At 39.9% G+C, this 15,331-nt stretch overlaps 1 long non-coding RNA gene and 1 other non-coding gene across 3 annotated transcripts in view; both read right to left on the bottom strand.

The window, feature by feature from the left end:
* LOC117979147 (uncharacterized) overlaps positions 1–15,331 on the bottom strand; it is a 68,683-nt gene that overhangs the window by 35,031 nt on the left and 18,321 nt on the right. Inside the window, exons 4-5 of one of the 2 annotated variants that reach the window (XR_010109277.1) lie at positions 13,822–14,048; positions 12,413–12,760 (exon numbers count right to left, since the gene is read on the bottom strand). This is a non-coding gene — a long non-coding RNA (uncharacterized LOC117979147). Of the gene's footprint in view, positions 1–12,412; positions 12,761–13,821; positions 14,049–15,331 lie in introns of those variants that run through there. The other variant, XR_010109278.1, reaches the window with a different exon arrangement.
* Positions 3,042–3,149, bottom strand: LOC112438932 (U6 spliceosomal RNA). The gene has a single exon (XR_003027250.3). It is a non-coding gene; the product is annotated as a U6 spliceosomal RNA (small nuclear RNA).

The following is a 15,331-nucleotide window of genomic DNA, read 5'->3' as shown; positions in this document are numbered from 1 at the left end:
ACTGGCCAAACAGCTATCAATCGGTGGTCATTAAAATAAAATAAAGCTTCTCAGTTTGCAGAATCACATTTTATGTGAATTTTTCATTTTCAAGTTTGTAATTTGGTTCCCTGAATGGCATTCTATGTTTGGCACCTGGTGTCTTGGGTGGAAGTTCCCAAGTCTAACCAGAATCACAGGAGGAAGGGAATGTGAGGTTGTGGAGGCTGGGGAAAAAGGTGCAAGAACCACTGAATCATCATCCCTAGGGTGGGACTTGGAAAGGAGTACATACGTCCCCAAAAGATTTATACCACTGTGCTTATATAGCTCCATTCCTCACAGCCCCAAACTGAAAACAAATCAACTTTTCAAACAACAGGAGAATAGGTAAACAAATTGGGAATCGAATAAAATAACTCATGGCAATAAAATAAACAAATCACTGAGATTTGCAAAAATATGGATGAATTTTGAAAGCATCATATGGAGCATAAGTGCAAACTGAATGATCCCATTCTTACAAAGTTCAAGTAAAGGCAAAATTAATCTATGGTGATAGAAATCAAAGAGAGGTAACTTTTGAATACAAAGCGGTTTTGACTATAAAGAGACATGAGAGAGCTTTCTGGAGTGATAATTATATAAATATTTATGTACGCAAAAATTCATTGAACTATGTTTCAGATTAGAGCACTTTCCTGTGTATAAATTACCTTGTTTTAAATTTACTTTTCAAAAGAAATATTATTTAATAAGAAAGAACAATCTGTACTTTAAAGGTTTGGTAACTCCTTTCCACTACACTAAATATTTTGCCTTAAAAAAAAGTTTGACAACCCACACACACATGCACACTCATTCCCCACCCTCCTACTTGACATAATGTTGAATACTGAATTAGTCTTGAATAACTTACACTTTCATAAAAGAAGCTCTTCATTCTGAAATCTATGCAGTTCACTAAACTGTACTGTTCACACTGCTTTCATCATGTTAAAATTCTCAACAGCTATTTCATTATTTCTTACTAGGTCTTGTAATAAAAACAAGTGTCAGTATGCATCCAAATGCAAACCAGCTCCACCCAGGAAAATCATAACCTTGCTTTTAACTGTATTGTAAATTTTTGTATAGATGTCATGTTTTCAATTACTTTTAAGTTTTAAGAGTTAACTTATACAAACGTTTTCATCTATGGCTTTTCTCACTGTAATTCATTGAGTCCCCTTGAATTACTGCTCAAGTGTTTTTAGCTTTCATTGTTCAAAAAAATTGGATAACCTCACATTGCAAGTTGGTTGTGCAACCAATCACCACAATGGTTTCATTTTATACACAGTATGACACCGCTGGTGTTTCTGGGGCTTCATGGCTTCTGCCCATCCCATTGACTGCTGCTCTGTGTTCCAATTAGCCTCACCTCCTGTGTTTTTGCTTCTCTCCTCCCACCCTAGCCATCAAGCACAACAAGGAAGTTCATCTGACCTCCCAAGAGCTTTCACGTGTTTCTCAAGGAGCTGCTTTGTGGATCAAATCTTTCCATTCCCTTCCTCTTTCTCTGCTATTCTTTCCCACCAATGCTGTTTGATTAGAATTTTGCAGCTTTAAAAAGAATAAGGTGGCAATTACATCATCTCCAATAAATATTTTTCTCCCACATCTTGTTACCTGAGGAGCAGGTCAGCTGAAAATATGCATTTTCCATTGGTAAGGGGTCAGTTCTGCATATGCTGTAATTTAGTTTATATCTGGTTTGCAACACACACCTGCAGTTCCAAATGAAACCCCCAAACAGACTGACAAGTACTTTTATGAAATAAACAGGAAAGAACATAACCTAGCAAACCTTCCAGAGCCCAATAGTCTCCAAATATATGACTATTTCGTGACAAATGTAGCCAAATATTAAATAAGGAATTGAAACATTTTTAAGTGTTAAAGAGAAAGCACTCTTATTTATTACAGCTCATCTCCACAGATCAGAACTCATATGTATCTTCAGGTCTTCTCTTAGGATTCTGAGACTCCCAGACTCACAAACCTATAACTTAAACACAGCTGGAGCTTGCTTGCTATTCTGGTTTTATATTCCTAGATCTCCTTAATTCTTATGACTCTAAGAGGACCGCTTACTCACCACATCTGTTCAAGGAGAAACCAAATGCTTTGTGCCTTTCCTACCAGCCAAAGCACCTTCAGTAGAGTTTTCAGACATGGCTTTCAGAAGCAAAATGCATAGTGTAATGGAGACACATCTAACACTTCCATAATTTTAGATACAGCAGTAGTGTCAATGAAGAGTGAAGAAAAAAAATGTTTGTGAAATTGCCAGCCTATCAACTCTCAACAAATTTGCCACTCACCTAAACCCTACTTTGGTCTAATGGCCAACTACTTGAACAGATGGCTCCTTTGCTTATCAAAACAGCATCTGTCAATCCTGGCAAGTGAAGAATTGTATCTCTGTGTCCTCTTCCAATGCTACAACTAATTTATTAGGGTCTTAAATTCTTTTTGATGGATTAAGAGTCCTGGTGAGCACAAACAAGCCATTAGATTGACAGCAAAATTTTTCCACATTATAATGATTCACTAATGTGTTGACTGCTACCACACAATAATCAATTAGAAAACTTAAAGAATAGAAAATCTGAACTATTTTTAATGTGTTTTTTCCTCTTTTCACATTGAGATCACTTACATACAATAAAATGCATAGGCTTTGAGCGATGAACTTTGACAAATGTGTATATCCATGTAACCATAATGCTGGTCAAGACAAAAAACATTTCCATCAGCACTAAATGTCCCCATGTGTCCCTTCCAGTCAACTCACCACCACCACCCAGAGGCAATCACTGTTCTAATCCTAGTACCATAGAGTAGGTTTGCCGGTTCTAAAGCTTCATGTAAATGGAATCATACAGTTTGCACTCTTTTATATCTGACTGCTTTCGCTTGACATAATGTTTTCAAGATTCATCCATGCTGTGTTTATCCATATGTTATTTGTTTATTATATGGATATACCACAGTTTGTGTTTTCTTTTCTTATTTTAAAAATTAAAAGAATGCTTTAGGAGTTTGTGTGTCATGCTTGCGCAGCGGCCATGCTAATCTTCTCTGTATCGCTCCAATGTTAGCATCTGTGCCGCTGAAGCCAGCACTACTACAGTTTGTTTTCCACCCTCCTGGGAATGGACTTTTGGGTTTTTTCCAGTTTGAGGCTATGAGAACTACAAGTCTTCAGGTGAACATATGCTTCATTTCTCATAGGTAAATACCTAGGATTGGAGTTGCTGAGTCATAGGGTAGTCCTAAGGCTTAACTTTGTAAGAAATTGCCTGGCCAGGCATGATGGCTTGCGTCTGTAATCCCAACACTTTGGGAGGCTGAGGTGGGCTGATCATTTGAGCCCAGGAGTTTTGAGACCAGCCTAGGAAACATGGCAAAATCCTGTCTCTACAAAAAAATACAAAAATTAGCTGGGTGTGATGTCACAGGCCTGTAGTCCCAGCTACTCAGGAGGCTGAGGTGGGATGATCACTTGAGCCCAGGAGACAGAGGTTGCAGTGAACTAAGATTGTACCACTAAACTCCAGCCTGGGTGACAGAGCTAGACCTTGTCTTAAAAAAAAGAAATTGCTGAACTTTTTTTTTACATGAACACTTCCATGTCCACTGATGCCCACATGCCAGCCTCAGCCACAGGCCAACTCTTTTTTTTTTTTTTTTTTGAGATGGAGTCTCACTCTGTTGCCCAGGCTGGAGTGCATGATCTTGGCTCACTGCAACCTCTGCCTCCCGGGTTCAAGTGATTCTTCTGCCTCAGCCTCTTGAGTAGCTGGGATTATAGGCGAATGCCACCACGCCCAGCTAATTTTTGTATTTTTAGTAGAGTAGGGGTTTCACCATGTTGGCCAGGCTGGTCTTGAATGCCTGACCTTGTGATGCACCCGCCTCAGCCTCCCAAAGAGCTGGGATTACAGGCTTGAGCCACTGTGCCTGGCCGCCACAGGCCCACTCTTAAAAAGATAATGCATAATATAAGATTTTGTTTTTCTTTTCTTTTGTTTCTTTCTGCTCTGACAGGTAACTTTGATTGTCATTGACAGTTTTAAGAATTCAATACCAACCACTGAAGGGGTATGAATATCCTTGCTTAAAGAAAGTTAAAAAGACCAGGTGTGGTGGCTCACGCCTGTAATCTCAGTACTTTGGGAGGCTGAGGCAGGTGGATCACTTGAGGTCAGGAGTTTCAGACTAGCCAGGCCAACATGATGAAACCCCATCTCTACTAAAAATACAAAAAATTAGCCGGGCGTGGTGGTGGGTGCCTGTAATTCCAGCTACTTGGGAGGCTGAGGTAGGAGAATCGCTTGAACATGGGAGGCGGAGGTTGCAGTGAGCTGAGACCACGCCACTGTACTGCAGCCTGGGCAACAAGAGCAAAACTCCATCTGAAAAAAAAAAAAAAAAAGTTAAAAAACAAAAGTGCTCCAAAGAAGACTTAACTCTCCAGACCAGGCCTTCAGAGGCTCTGCCAATAAAGAGATACTATGTTCATTGTTGCAAACACATCCATTCCCGGGTTACCCTCTGAACTTAGGCAGCGGGAAACTTTTTTTTTTTAATATTACCACTTGGTTTTAGCAGTGAAATCACTGCTAAAAGGGAGGGTATTGTGCAAATTAATGTTATAATTAAATGCTTGGTACTAAAGTAATCTTGGACAAGTCTTTCCCTTTGTTTCTGCTTTGGAGACTTGGGGTTCCCCAAATCCTCTTGGGTGGCATTCAATGGCCAGCCCTGGCATTAGAGGGAGGACAGTTGTTCATGTTAAGACAGCTCCGGTTTTGCATGATCAGCAGCCATGCTCTACATGGGATTAAGATTTATCCCTTTGATAATATGAAAAACAAGTAAACAAAAGGCACTGCTTGAAAATAATGATTTACCACAGAACACGTTTTGCTTTAGTCAAACCTTTTTTTCTTCCTAAGGAAAAAGTGTGTGGGCTTATCTCTTGAAAATGCCAGCATGGCTGTGAACACTGGGGAAATTAAAAGACTGAATACAATAGATTTCTTATGTATGCCTATGTAGGGAGTTGCATGGCTTATTTATTAAGTTGTGTGCTAGGGGAGGATTATCTGCTTTGAACTTATCTATTACTTTGTGACAGTGATTTTTAAATATGGGGTAGTTTTGTATTGTACAAAGCCAAGTTCAAATGGAATCTTAAACTTAATAACTTTGGGAGCTTTGGCTATGACTTAGAATTTGGAAAATCAGAGATATAAACATTGTCTCCACCACCAGCCCTTGCCCAGAAAAGGAAAGAATTTGATGATATTCTATAGCCTTTTGACATAGCATCAATTATTCTTTCATAAAAATAGAAGTCAGTAGAACATTAGTACAGGTGTCTAGAGTAATGAATGCTGCCTAGCAAGGTTGATGGTCAGTACATCCCCATTTACTGCAATAGCCAAAAAAGAACTAAGACAGAGATGTCTCTGTCATGTGAGAAAGAGATGCAGACTCTGGAGTCACATATTACAACAGGGAAACAATGGACACAATTGTGACTATCAGTGCAGCTTTCAGCTCAGTTCAAAGGCAAGAGTGGTCTCATTTATTAAATGGGATAGTTATGACCTGGTGCCTTGAAGTTATATGCCACCAGCTAATACTCTGCACCAAAGACACTTCTTGTTTTTAACGTGAAAAGTATGCAATAGCTATTAGCCGGTCTTCAGAATATTGCTCAGAATCTAAGTTAATGCTATTACTCTTATTTTATTTGAGGAGAATAAAGAGAATACATATACAGAGAATAAAGATATCTATTGACCTTCAAGAATGCTTGCCCCTAGTCCTGATCAAACTTGTACTTTTAACCAAAAATATGAATCTCTACAAAGACTTTGTGAAATACTTTGTGATAGCTCTCTTAAATGACATTATCAAATATCTGTTCATTTTGGACCAAAACATAGAATGTGCAACATTAAAAATAGGATGGATTTTGTCCTACCCTGATCCCAGCAGTTATGCCTGCAACTCCTGCAAAGGTAACCCTGTTATTGCCTCTTGACAATAACCCAGCTGGACAAGATATTTTATTAGAAAATTCTTTTGGAATGCATGGGCCTCTTGCTATTAGAAAATACTTTCTAACTAAAGAAAAATTTATTATTTCCATCGAAGGGAATGAGTGGCCTATTATTTCAAAGCAGCATCCTTTCTTCCACAGATAAGTCAGTCAATATTTATTTTCATTCAAGAATCAGAGTTCCAAGCTGGCATAGTCTTACACGTACGGTCATGGTTTTGATAGGCACTAGGAAACACAAGTGTAATGAAACTCATTCCCAGAACCTGCTCAGCCCTGGGCAAACTGGTATGGTTAGTCACACTATTTTAATAGCCAGCAAGGAACCAACAGTCCAAAATCCCTTTCTGACACCTCTTTCAGAATCTAAAAGTATCTTATTAAAATGAATCTCCTTTTAGTTCCAGAGTTCATATCATACTTCTAAATGATGCAGAGTAGCAGGTATATTTGCTTCTAGGGATGCCATAACCAGATGACTTAAAACAACAGAAAGGTATTCATTCACAATTCTGAAGGCTAGAAGTTCAAAATCAAGGTCTTGGCTGGATCGTCCTCCAAAGGCTCTGGAAAATAATCCTTCCTTGCCTCTCATATCTTTTGGTGGTTGCTGGCAATCATCGGCATTCCTTGATTTGTGGCAGCATCACTCCAATCTCTCCTTTTGTCTTTACATGGCCTTCTTCCCTGTGGGTCTATGTCTCTCGTCTTCTTATAAGCATACCAGTTACACTGGATTTAGTGTTCACCCTAATTCAATAGGACCTCATTTTAACTTAACTTATTACGTATATGGTAACATTCACAGTACAATAGAGTGAATGCATCCCCCACCCAATCCATATGTTAACCCCAAGGTGATGATATTAGGAGGTGGAGCCTTCAGGAAGAAATTAGATCATGAGGCTGGAGCCCTTATAAATGGGATTAGTGCCCTTATTAAAGAGTTATCTTGTCCCTCTCGGCGCCATGTGACGATTCAAAGGGAAGTTGCAGTCTACAACCTGGAAGAGCGTTCTTACCAGCACCTGACCATGCTGGCACCCTGATCTCAGACCTCCAGTCTACAAAACTGTGAGAAATGAATTTATGCTGTTTATAAGTCACTCAGTCTATGGCACTTTGTTATAGCAGCCCCAACAGGCTAAGACACACAGGTACCTGCAATTAGGACTTCGATATAGCTTTCAGGGGACACAATTCAACCCATAAGAGCAAATTACCTCCATCTTCACGCCAGTGGTTGTCACCTCTGAACACACATTAGAATTACATGAGGTAGTGTTAAAAACCAAAAACAATGCCCCCTCCCTTCTCCCCACTGCCATAAATTAAATTTTAATATCTAGAGCAGGGGTGTCCAATCTTTTGGCGTCCCTGAGCTACATTGGAAGAAGAATTATTTTGGGCCATACATAAAATACACTAACACTAACGATAGCTGATAAGCAAAAGCAAAAAAAAAAAATTGCAAAAAACTCTCATAATGTTTTAAGAAAGTTTATGAATTTGTATTGGGCTGCATGCAGCCTGTGGGCTGTGGGTTGGACAGGTTGGACAGGCTTGATCTAGAGGAAGCCTGGATGCCATTATACTTTAAAGCTCCTCAGGTAATCCTCATACACAGCCAGTGTCAATAACCCCTCACAACCTTGAGGAATGATATCTGTAGCTAAACACAAGAAGGACTACTAAAAACGGCTTTTACTATGACTTCCTCTGTCCAAAATGTCCCCTCCAAGTCAGCCTGGTTTTAAGATGTAACTCAAACTCTTGTAACTTTTTCAGTAAATTCTGAAATGACAGTAAAAACACATATTTTAACACTAAGAAAGCTCCCAACAATCTACTTCGCCCAAAAGAAAAAGTATATGGTGATTTAATCTCAAAAGTCAATTTTTTTAAATGTAAAGTTAATCTAAATACCTATTTAACTGTTTTGACTGACTTGAAACTTGTCTTAGAGCAAGACAAGTTTCTTGAATATGAATGTTCATGTTGTTCTTTCCAGGGATACTAATACATATTTTCAATTAGAAGAAACTGTGACCTTTCTAAGACAAATGTCGACCAAGAATGCAAACTTATTTACAATAAATGATTTAGGGGAAAGAATTCCTGGTTTCAGATAAGTGAGGTTTTTCTCCTATACTTTCTCATTGCTTAGTGTTTTCCTCTCTGCTTAAGCTGGAGCTAGGAAGGTATTTTTTGCTATTTGTTTCCTCACTCTCATTACTAGTTTGTTCGTTTTTTTTTAATTTACATTTCCAAGAAATCACATTTTCTGAAGGATACTCATGCTGAGATGACCGGCAGCGAGCCAGTGAGATCCTATTATATGCTGGATGGGCCAAGAGGACCAAGTAAAAATGAAACAGGATGTTCATTTAAGCAACTCAAAGATACTGTCTCACGCACCCATCCTATTTCTTTTCTCTGGGCTCTGAATATCCACACGCCCGCAGTGCTTTCATCAAGGCACTTTTCTTTCCTGCCAGATCTGGAAGGGGAAAGATTCACTTCTCTTTCCCAAAGTGTCAACTTTTGCTGTTATTGATGCCGCCAAGCCTGCAATTACTTGATGAAGCTAATGGGCAAAAGCACTTAAAGGGCCACGCTTAGTGGTTCCATTGTCATAATCCATGTAAAATGAACCAGAGCCAACACAGCCTGACAAGCTTTCAGCCTATTATTATTGGGGGCTTATTTAAATTACAGATTTGATTAAATTTATAATTTAGCCATTCTACTTAGCACATTTTCCTTTTCTTTTAAAACTAACCCCAAGAGAGACATTTAAAAAATTTCTTTCTCCAGCTGTCAGATGTGAAAAATGTCAGTAGCATGGGTGGTCAGAGGGAGGGGTTGAAGTGTACTTAGAATAGTAAACTTAAATACAAATGGAATTTCACAGCTAACTATCCTTTACTGCTTTGTCAATGGATACAGCATATGTATTTATTCTTGTTTTAACTCCCCTATTAATCCTGCCATAGCACTGGGAAAAGAGTGCTGTGAAAAGCAAGTTCCCGTATAATCCTCTTCTCTCTTTCTTATCCTGATTAGATAAGCCTTTAACAAAGCATAAAGTGTTTAAAGCTACTGCATTAAACACTAATATTTTAGCTGAAGAGTAAGGATATCACTTCAGATGGCCTTCTCTGGAAAAGAACAGTATTTCCCTGAGAAGTCAGCAACATATAAATATGTTGAAGACAGTTATCTCTTAGGCCATTCAAAATGTGCACCATCAAAAGTGATAACTAATGACACGCTCACACAAATATTTTATTGCAGCAAATGTGAAGGTATCGTGCAACAAAATTAAGTCTAATATGTATGATACATAGCAAATTTCATTATTCATTTCTTCAAACAATAATTACGAGGCATGGACCCAGGGCCAAACACCATGCTAAGTGCTGGGAAAACACAGAGGCAGCCTCAGTGATGAACTGGGAAAATAGGCATGGAATGGATAATTATAAGAGATTCTGATGAAGTTCTGTAAGAAGACTGTGTACCTTGCTGAAAATGACCAGAGAAATGGAACTCTATGTCTCTGCCTCATTGTGGGGGTCGCAGGCAGGTTGTGAAAGGCTTGAAACAAGAGATGACTTGGGCATAGATCTTTAAGAATAAACTATTTCAAAATTAGTCAGCCAGGGAAGGGCACTGCAAGGAACAGCAGATACAAAAAGTATGGGGTCATGAAAGGGGGAGGTAGATGCAGGCGAAAGTTTGAGATTTAGCCTGAGTAGCTGTGGAGTGTCAGAAGAGAAGTAGGAGATACAGAAGGCAGTACAGATGGAATCATGAAGAAGTTTATGTGTCAAGCTAAGTAGTTTGAGCTTATCTTCTGAGCCGAAGGTTGTGTAATCAGGTGGCTCTTAGACATAGTTAATGGCTCCACATTGTATTGTTTTGTTTCCGTTTATTTTTAAATATTGAGCTAATATTTAAAACTCAGGAGTTTTCCCCAAAAGAATCTGATGTCTGGCTTTTTTATTTTTAACATAGAACTTCTGCCAACACTATGCCTATGTTTCCACAAGGATTTATTTATTTAGTTAGTTAGTTATTGTTTTTTATTTATTTTATTTTATTTTATTTTATTTTATTTTATTTTATTTATTTTGAGACAGAGTCTCGCTCTGTCGCCCAGGCTGGAGTGCAGTGGTGCAATCTCCGCTCACTGCAAGCTCCACCTCCTGGGTTCAAGCCATTCTCCTGCCTCAGCCTCCCAAGTAGCTGGGACTACAAGCACCCACCACCACGCCCGGCTACTTTTTTTGTATTTTTAGTAGAGACGGGGTTTCACCATGTTAATCACCTGGATCTCAGTAGCAGCTGGCTTCCCCACACAGGACACACAGTTTGCCACAGTCCCTACCATTCCCTATAATCTTTCCAGTATGAACAATGAGTGTTAGCTGCCATTTATCATTGAACATGACCTTCTTTTCCTTGTAGTAGAGAGAAATGTTTCTCTGTACCCATGTCTCTATCACAGATGGGGAAATAAGAGATGGTGAGGGGACACATGATTACTCACAGCCTAGTCATTTATGTTACCTGCCTGGCTTCTAAAGTTTACAACCCTAGGTTTATAACCCCTGCCCTATACAGAATGAAGGTAATGACAAGATGAAATATCTTTTTCTAGTAAGTTTTAGGGCTTTGATTGGAGCATTATTAAGTACTATCTGACTACAGAACTCAAAATATTTGAGTCCTGTCTTAGACTTTCTTCCCAGTGATCATCTTGAGGGAGACAAACTCCCATGTGATGAAAGAAAATGGAAAGCATGATCCATTTCATCATTATACACTGGGCTTTTGCCCACTATCCCATTGCAGAGCTTTTTTATTAAACCGGGCTAAAGCACATGGTTTAGGCTTAACACAGACAGGGCATCGCTAGGCCTCTTCCAGCTGGGCAGGGCTCAAGTGATAGTAACAGTCCTACAGAGTGCTTCAGAGGAAGAGAAAGAGTAAGGTGGCCACATCTGGACTGGTAGGTTCTGACTCAGCTTACCCCCTGGGACAGGACAGGACAGAAGAGTCATATTCATAGACATGGTCCTGCATATTTATAAGGCTAGCCCAACCATGTGTGGGAATTTGACTGCCCCTGTGCCTGAGACCTTCAAAAAGGAAACTCTGGTTACAGTGTGAAGAAGGTGGCTTGGGAATGGGGAGACTGATCACAGGAACATCAGTGAGTAGGCAAATTCAGTTGTCTATGCAATAAATGGCACCTCGTAACATCAAGGCTGGGTGGAAACAATTTGTGTTTAACAAATGGTACAAATAGAACAGCAGGGTAGCTAAACCTGGTACCATCTCCCCGGTACACCTCCTATGCACTGCACGGGTTACCTCAGCTCCATATATATGCCACTAGATTCTAAACCAGGAAAATTAAGTGGGCAAGACAAAAATGGGTCCCTGTGGAGTATCACTTTGTACTGAAACTAGACTTGACAGAGGTCTCAGAGAAGCCCATTAGGGGATTAGATGTCCAACCAGGGCACAGTTTGAGGGAAAGGGGGACATTTTGTTGACAAAAGGTCTCTGCTGCCTCTGTCATAACTGGAAGGGAGGCAGATACACCTTCGGGAAACAGACTGCTCGTCCCACATAGAGACACAAGTAGCAAAGGCCAGATTGCATGTGTCTCCCTAAGAGAGGGAGGCTTGGGTCAAACACTACAAGCAGATCAGGTCAGAATCTGGCACAGTCTTCCCAAAGCATGCAGCCAGAGGAGGGCAAGTGCAACTGTCCCCACGACCATATAGGACCGACTGCTACTTGGCTCTAACTCCCCAGACTCCCATTTGAGTAAGGAGAGTGCTCGGCTGCCGTAGCAGAAACACAGACTTTGGGGTGGCTTAAGCAGAGACGGGCTTATTTGCCTCATGCTACAGAAAGTACAGCAAGAGCAGCCCAGAGCTGATGCAGTGGCTCAGCCACGAAGCCAGGGATGCTACATCCCTCCTCCATCCTTAGCTTCTTGGCTTGTCACTTTATGGTTGTCAGCAAGAGGTTGCAGCCTCCCTACCCCATCCCCAGCTTCAGGCTCACATTCAAGGCAGGATGCTATCTACAGACAGGAAAGAGAATAAAGCAACTTCTCGAAGACAAGCAGAGATAAAAGGAGGAGCCCATGGCATAGCCTGTCAGCCTCCTAGATCTCCCAAATATGCAGCTCAATTCCTACCCATGCATTTCTGACAACACCCAGTATCCATACGATAAATGGGGAAGTGAGTATTATTTATCTTTATAATAAGAATGGTCACACATTTACATAAGAAAATCACAATGTTTTCTTTATTAAATAAACATTTTTGAGTGCCAGCTATGTGCCAGGCAGGGTACTAGGTGCTGGGAACAAACAGGTGAACAAGATAAACAGTTCACCTAAAGCTTACAGTCCAGTTAGAGGAACAGACAAACAGTCCAACAAGACAACAATCCCCAGTTGTGATAAGTACTGAAAAAATAACTAAAAGGCTGATGTAAGAATGACTGGAAACACCTTTTTGTGTTAGGGTAACTCAGAAAGGCCTCTCTAGTTATGGCACTGGTGCTGTTATGCTGAGAGTATGCATTCTGGATAGGACACGATGAAATGGCACTTCGCATCCTCCCAACCTGAGAAATCATGAGAAAAACATCAGAAAAGCCAAAATTGAGGAGCAGTTTACAAAACACCTGACTAGTACTCCTCAAACTACCAAGGTCAGGAAAAACAAGGAGCATCTGAGAAGCTGCCTCTGCACAGAGCTGAGGAAGGAGGCATGACAGCTAAATGTGGTGTGGAATCCCGGATGGGGTCCTGGAGAGGAAAAGGACGTTAGTGGAAAAACTAGCGAAACCGGAGTAAATTCGGAGTTCAGACCAAACATCCCAGTGTTAACTCGTGAGTGTTGACAGATGTATAGTAGGAGACACGATGAACATTAGGATAAGCTGGGTGAAGGGTATGCAATATTTTCTGTAACACTTCAGAACTTTACTGTGAATCTGAAATTTTTCCAAAATTTCAAAATTTATTTTTTAAAAAGTAAAGATGGAAACACACTAGCCCTGCAAAGATGGTACATGTGTGTGTCCTAGTATGTACAGGATCCTGTTCTGAATGCTAAGGATTGAGTAGTGAACAGTCTTCTAGTTACTGATTCTTATTTTATTTAGGAAAAAAGAGCCATACTTGGCACACAACGCTTGCCAATTTTTAACCAGCCAATGCTGTGATATTTCTTCCTCTCCTCCATCTTCGAAAGTAAGCTGAATTGCTTGGCTCAAATAACTTAAAATATTTTGTTTCAATTATTTTCCACAGAGTCGATTAAAAACTCTTAAATGAATAAGCATATTATAAAAGAAGGAAGGAAACAGCACTGACTTCATTTTTCATTTAAAATTACCTGCAGCCAAAAGCACGTTTAAGTTCTCTGTTTCTTAATGTTTTCTATTAAATGTATAAAAAAATAACAATAATCAAAGCTTCTTTATGAAAAATCCAGCGTTTGCATTTTCACTCACCTGCAATTCAGTTAAAGCATAAATGTTGAAAGAAAATTTCCTCTATGCTTTTAAACACAGGAAAGGACCACTTGCCCAGAGCCTGGGGACATTCAAATCCTTGACTTATTTCTAATTTAACTCTAGGGTCAGACTCTTTGTTATTGAGTATAACAGTGACAACTCACCTTAGATTTCCATTTAGATGAATGTGCTTCTGTCCTGAGAAGAAGTGTCCAGCCCCAGCTTCGTCTAATGTTTCCAGGTAATCCTTAACCGCCGCAAAACTGACTCCAAAGAGAGCAACACAGTCAAACTGTCTGTCCCTCTCTCAGGACAATGTCAATAATATACCCACTTTGGGTATTTGGAATATAATTGCAAACTTCAGCCCGAGGCCAATAAAACTTTTTATCTAGGAGATAGACAAATAAAGCATGTGATAAAAAAAATTGAAAATAAAATAAATAAATAAATCGGGTGTGTTACATGGAATGCCGTGGTTGAGTTCACTATGGCTATGGCCAAAGTATGGAGGGGAAGATACAACATGAAAGGGTCATGTGTAACTTCAATATGTATGTAACTTACAATATGAAAGCGTCATACGTAACTTCATATGAAGTTGCAATATGAAAGATTTAGCAGTCCTTTCTTCATCAAGAGAAGATGTTTCTGGGTACTGAATGTGTGGCCCACCTCCACTCCACTCAAGAAAGGTAATGCAGTTAATTTAAGCTTTATAACTGTCAGACAGCAACAATGTGCAACACTCTCTCTAGTGCACTGTTGCAAGAGTGGTCCTGGGTAACAGATGCCCCTCTGAGATGACAACCTGTGTCTTGGATATTCCCTCTCTGTCTTACCCTTCCCTCTCTCCAACCATCTCCAACCTTGACTTACAAAACAAGACCACAACCCAACTATCCATAAGTCCAATCTATCGCTGCTAAGGGAGGACACATTCTGGGACAAGGGAACATTAACATAAGACGAGGCTGAAATAAAAAGTCAGTGTGTGGACAATTATTTGCCAAAAATGATAGAACCTGCATTTCCTCTCTGCTGGGTAGAGCCCTGGTACTAACATTGAATTCTTTCGTTGTGCATTATCTCTGGATCTCTAATGTTTAGGACTTGGAGATTAGTTTTGCTTTTCATTTAAAACACAAAAAGCATTTGCTGGCTGAAATAGTCATCTGTTACTGAAATCCCACTTTTCCCTTTATTATCAGCCCAAAAATGTGTGTGTGTGTGTGTGTGTGTGTGTGTGTGTGTGTGTGTGTAGAGCAGAAAAGCTCAGCTGTTTGCTTTGCAGCTATCAAAAGATTTTAGAACTGAGCTTAGAGGGGGTTTGGGGAATGACGTAAATCTGTTGGTTTCCACGTAGGTGTGAATCTGAGGAGGAGGTAGTGCCCTTGAAAACATATGGATTCCACACGAGGACATTTCCCCACTTTCAAAGTGGGTGCTCATGGTGCCTGCTGTGCCCTGAATCATAGTGAGAATAAAGCTGAGAAAAGAGGTCTTTTTAGGGCTTTCATGGAACAGCCTGTTCCATGTGGCTCCCAATGGCAAGGAAAATGAACAAAGGGGTACACACTGTTAGCTGCCTACATAGTATCTATTCCTCCATCTTTCTGCTAATAAAACCTTAATTTTGACCAGAGTGAAAATATGTCCCATCCCACAGAATAA

The sequence above is a fragment of the Pan paniscus genome, chromosome 12 (assembly GCF_029289425.2).
Source record: "Pan paniscus chromosome 12, NHGRI_mPanPan1-v2.0_pri, whole genome shotgun sequence".
NCBI classification, from domain to species: domain Eukaryota; kingdom Metazoa; phylum Chordata; class Mammalia; order Primates; family Hominidae; genus Pan; species Pan paniscus.
The sequence above is the reverse complement of the archived record's forward strand: the minus strand, read 5'-3'. Positions and strand labels throughout refer to the sequence as shown.